The sequence below is a fragment of the Salvelinus sp. IW2-2015 genome, linkage group LG11, assembly GCF_002910315.2.
Source record: "Salvelinus sp. IW2-2015 linkage group LG11, ASM291031v2, whole genome shotgun sequence".
NCBI classification, from domain to species: domain Eukaryota; kingdom Metazoa; phylum Chordata; class Actinopteri; order Salmoniformes; family Salmonidae; genus Salvelinus; species Salvelinus sp. IW2-2015.
In genome coordinates, this window is record NC_036851.1 from 5,117,778 (window position 1) to 5,123,579 (window position 5,802).

Consider the following 5,802-nt stretch of genomic DNA (forward strand, 5'->3'; position numbering starts at 1 on the left):
ATTATTAGGCTAGTCCTGCTATTTAATAAATGGCGATGAGCTATTTATTTAGTATGCACCCTCCTCTGCAAAGATTGTAACAACTCAGCACTTTTATAGTTACACAAACTGAGGCCGTAGCTCGGTCCCAGATCTATTCTGTGTTTTTAGACAGCCTCTTCTGACTATCCAAGACTGGGAAATCTTAAAGCACACAACAAACATCTTCCACCCCCCTTACATGTACAGTATGTGAATACTATCCCCCTAATTGGCTGTGTAGGGAGAGACTGAGTAAACGGGAGGGTGAAGGGAAAGTGTAAAGGAGAGACCTTCACTTGGACTAAAGACTCATTTTAAAGTAACTTACTTAACTGTGGAAGCAAGTAATGTTTGTTTACAGCAGGATGTTGCATAGCCTGAGCTGATTGGCAATAGCACACACCCAAAATGATAATTGTCTTGTCAATCGTTTCTGTGTTCTGATTGGTTGTTTCATTTCATGCTGGTAAACTGACACAGGTGCACATGAGTTTAGCTAATTGGAGGTTCTTCAAGCAAGGTGATGTGTTTTACTGCCAATGGTTTTACTTGTGCTGCAGTTTTAAAATAAATTAAGTAATTTTGAACCTTTTTCATTAGTTATTGTTTTAAAAGGCCCTGTGCAGTCAATGTGATTTTCCTGTGTATTATATATATTTCCACAATGAGGTTGGAATAATACTGGAAAATATTGATAATGCCCTTTTAGTGTAAGAGCTGTTTGAAAGAAACCACCTGAAATTTAAGCCTGTTTTGTGGGATGGAGTTTTGACCTAAATTAGTTAATAGATCAATATAAAAGAGTTCCAAACCACTAAGCCAATAACAGCTAGTTTTCAGTTTCCCCCTCCTTACTCAGACCACTCCCAGAGACTCCTAGCAAAATTCTTGTTTGAGAAATTGGTCTTTGCTAAGAAGTAGTGCAGGGGAAATGAAGCTTCCTGAATCAGAGGTTTTGCATCCAATTGTGTCAAATAGGTTCATTACATTACTCAGGTTGTTGTTCAACTAAACAATTTTCGGACGTCATTTATGACGTGCGTCTGACAAAGTGAATACAAGCACCAGCACACTGCTTAGTGATTTCGATGCATGGTTCTGGGCTTCGTTATCAAACGTAACATCACTCCTAAGAAGTGATTTTTGCTTATTTTTGACCATTTTAATTGAAAACAATCATAGTAAGGTACTTAATTGTCACCCAGAAATGATTTGATATTGAGATAAAACGGCTGCATTGGACTTTTTATGCCTCTTTAAGTGTTAGAGTGTTAGAGTAGGCCAGCTCTCTCACATGTTGTCAGCAGTGGGATTAGCCCCAGTTTACCACAGTGACCATGTTATTTTTGAGTTCAGACATGAAGTTTTAGCATCTTACAAATATTTTTCATACTTCCAGCTTTTTCGAACTCCCTTCACTCGCATATAAGAGGGAGGCTTGCGCTACCGGTGCTGGCACATGCGCAGATCAAATACACACCGCTGGAACACTGATTCAACTTTTTACGTGTCCTTATAATTCTAAAGATTTAATCGGTGTATGCTTGCTCTGATTTTGACCTTACGCCGATTTAAGATAAGCAGAGTAAGATGTTTACATGAGTATTTCCATACGTGGCCTACTGCCATAATCAGTTTAATATTGAATTATTAGTGTGCATGTAAACATACTCAATATTTGCAGCCATAGGTGATAATGGGCTCGTTTCTCTGCCCAGGCGTTGATGACGCCTGCCAAAACGTACGACTCGTTAGGTATTTTACGTGTCAGCTAACCACATATGTTAAAGCAATCTGTCAGTCGATGACACAGTTGATGACGTGGCATGTAACCATTGGTTGATGCATGCAATGTTTGAGCAGGGGAAGGCGACCATAATCTTTCTAGGAGCTGATCCGTTGTCAGTATTGGCAAATAATTCTAATGTTAATGAAGATTTTAATGGATGAAGCTAATCCTTGAGCAGTGCTGCCTTTCCGATCCATTCGGTATCCACACACGTCTCAACGACGCACTTAGGTAAACGTTGTCTTTGCGTGGTGTTTTAGGAAACACATGTTACATCTTTGGCCATTGTAGGAAAGATTCATCGTTAAAACACTTGTAAGCATAAATTCCATCGCTATGGCAAAACCGGGCCCAGAACAGGATCTAACCTTTAATATAACCAGGAAAGTTCCATTGAGGTCAAAAGACATCATTCACAAGGGATCTAATAGGAATAGGCCTATGTTTAATGTGTGAAAGAGGGAAGCTTAAACTGTGTGGACTCTGTATGCATTGTACCCACACTATCCAGTAGTGAGCAGCAGCAGCATGGAACAGAGTATGGAGCCGCTAGGCATACTGTGCTAGCTGAGATTAGATAAGAGGAAGTGCTGAATATGTGCTATACTGTTCCTCTGCCAGGGTCTGATACACTGGGCAGTAATGGAGCCAGCCAGAGCCCTCCTCTCGGTACTGCTGATAGACATAATTGAACAACCACGCTGATTATTGATATCTGACAAACACGCAGCTGACTGTTTTTCGTTACATATTGGACTGCATGAGAGGGAGACATAAGATTCTATTTTTATACTTCATGCGTTTGAAGTTTGAACGTGGTTTCAAATGTATTCATTGTTTAAATGATAGTGAGAACACACTCCATGTGTCTCTTTTTCACAAGACACAGTAAGTTCCCAAGAAGCCAATTTGATTATGTAGTCACAGTCTCTGACACTTCTAGCTTCTTCTGTATCTCCAACACATCAATTTACAGCCAAGAGCTGGTGATGTGCAAGTACTGCCAACTACGCCAACTAGGTTTGAATAACTCCAGTAACTTTAACCTCCAAAACCAGAATTTCTGGAATTCCCTTAAATTTTACAACCCTAACAACTATTCATAATCTTTTGGGGTTTTATGATAGCTTTAGTAATCGTATGAATGTACATAACAACATGCCATGCTACCATTGTTGCCTTAATTTATTGAGATTTGTGGAAGAATGTGCTGTTGGGCAATTGCTAATCTAGCATGCCAATACATCCTCCATTTCCAAATGTTTTGTTCCCAAGGCACCAAGTGAACACGACCTAGTTGTCTTTGTATCATGGACCCATGAATAACCTCTCTCTGTCCCTGTGTCCTCTCTCTCCCCTCTTCCAGCTGCTTGCCAACCGTGCCCCGGTGGCTCTCTGCAGCGTGGGGGCAAGGAGGGGTCAGCATGCCGCTACCAGTAATGTGGAACACAAAGCCCATGGACAGGGCAGGACAGTCTGGCCCAGGAGGACCCTGAGATGTGGGGCCTGCTGCGGAAAGAGGACAGACAGTACAGCTCATCGTTTCAGAGGTAAACTGAGCTGTCAGGCTGGCACTGTCAGTTTAGTAATTACAAGACACACTTAGGCTTAATCCCATTCACTTTCAATCGGTGGCTGTATGTATCAAGAGTCTCAGTGTAGGAGTGCTGATTTAGGATCAGTTTACCCTTTTAGATCACAATGAATACAATTACATGGACAAAGGGGACCTGATCCTAGATCAGCACTCCTACTCTGATACACTTGATAGCCTACATATGACCCCAGATCCTGATCATTAACTGACGTTCACACAGGCAGCCCAATTCTGATCTTTTTTTCCACTAATTGGTCTTTTGACAAAATCACATCTGACCTTGTTACATCAGATCTTTCTCAGATATCAGATCTGGGCTGCCTGTCTAAACGCTAGTCTCGAAAACCTTCCCTAAGCAACACAGTGACTAAGGTCTGGTTTCAATGATATGGGCTCTTTTAGAGGAACTACGTCACTGCTTGGGTCACTAGTTTATCCGCTTGAATAAAATACAAAATAGTAGCTAATGAGTGCATTTCGCAAGTGGCTAATTTTCATCAACTACCTTAACCAAAAGAGTCCATAATTGAAACCAGACCCTAGTTCTTGTGTTGCCTAGGTTCAGGTTTTAAAGACTATCTAAATGCAGCCGAACTCATTTACCAATATATTTTGAAAAAATATAATCTTTGAGAAGTCGAAACCACCTAAAGAAAAGCTAGACAGTCAGGCAGAGTCGAAAATTCTAAAAACGATGAATCTGTTTTTGGCGTGGCTACCTTAACGGAGCACGCAGGGTACATGCCCAATTTCCCCGATTGGGGTCCCCATTGGTTTTGTTATAATGTTTGAGCAGAAGAACACAGAATTAGCCATGGCGAAATGTTTAAAATTGTAAGAAATTAGCTTTCACACTGCAAAATTCTCTTAGCTCCATGGAAAAAAATCATAGAATTGCAGGAAATGACCTGCGTAACAGCACATTTTCCTCTCTGCCTCCAATTTCTGGCCGATTTAAGCCAGGCACCCAACCCTGATATAGAGGGCACCCCCCTCTCCTCCATTGCCTTAGCTAAAAATAAACAATTGGGGGAAACACTGTACACGTCATTAGATAAATCAGTGCATATTTTTGTTTCCATTCCATAAACATTTGAAGGAACCAGGAGATTTTTTACTATTCAAACAAAGACACACGGTGAAAGGACGTGACCCAACTCTGTGACCCACTGACACCGCCCCCGGTTAGAGGGTAATAAGGGAGCCCAAGAGTTAATACACACAGGAAACTTTATTCAAACACACACACACACACACACACAGAGAGCAAGAGATGTACATGGGGATGGATCTGTAATACTGAAATGAAAGGAATACACATGGAGTGTGATGAATAGAGCAGGATGAATGTATGCATATCAAATGGAACATAACAGTGAATAGAAATGGAACCGAACAGCAACAGCCCAATAGGTAAGGACTGTATCTAAGGTAATAAGCATACTACTTATGCTGCTAACAGTAATAAATGATAGCAGTGCAAGAAAGGACTACTTACATGACAGTAAGTAACCTAAAGCAGAGCTACAAGCCAATGAGATGGCATACATACTTAACATAGTAATTGCTAAATAATGATTACAGAGGTACAGTATAGCCAAGCTAAACAACAATAACAACATGCACATAAGTCCACCCACTTTCTGAGACTGGAATATCACCGTCCAGGCCCTGGCTGTATTTATACCCTTGCCACGGACCTGTCCGGTCAGTGCAGTGCTAGCGAGCATGCATGACCAGTGCGTGAACAGTGTGTGGATGCATGGGGAGAGTCCGATTTGGCTGAAGCAACGAGCTGGAGGGGATCGATATCTCTCAAGTGAGGGGGAGAGCTAAACTACGCGGCGCCAGCCAGACATAAACAAACACACGCTGGTAAATAGTCCTACAGCGCCCTCGGCAGGGAAATTCGTAACGCACGGGTCCTTTATATCCTGTGAGGTTCCTCATCCTCTCTCCTCCTCCCGCCATTCCTCCCTCCTTCCTTCCAGCCCTGCAATTCCTGCTCAGTGGAGTATATCAGCTTCCTCTCAACACAAAACTGGCCCACTTTAGTCTGAGATAAAGCTGATATCTTCATACCGCCCCCTTTCTCTCCTCTGAAACACACACACACACACACACACCCTCGCCTCCTCTCGGCAGGCAGGCTACAGCCAAGGCTTCCTGGTTGAGGTGCCACTAGCTGAGCTTGCTGCTACTCCGCTTGCTTTCTTGTTTTAAAAGGACAACACGCAGGCAGCGATTGCATTTCCAAGTCTAATGTGAGGAATGGGGTTGTTTCTCAGCATGGCACACGCACACAGCAGAAAGCTGTTGTTACGTGTGGTTGTGTGTGTGTGTGTGTGTGTGTGTGTGTGTGTGTGTGTGTGTGTGTGTGTGTGTGTGTGTGTGT

The 5,802-nt window shown here is 42.4% G+C and overlaps 1 long non-coding RNA gene across 1 annotated transcript in view; it reads left to right on the forward strand.

Moving 5' to 3' along the window:
* The first annotated feature begins 1,901 nt into the window (after positions 1 to 1,901).
* The window catches only part of LOC111970641 (uncharacterized), a 12,897-nt gene continuing 8,996 nt past the window's right edge, over positions 1,902 to 5,802 (forward strand). Inside the window, exons 1-2 of the long non-coding RNA XR_002878141.2 lie at positions 1,902 to 2,041; positions 3,177 to 3,360. This is a non-coding gene — a long non-coding RNA (uncharacterized lncRNA). The remainder of the gene's footprint in view (positions 2,042 to 3,176; positions 3,361 to 5,802) is intronic.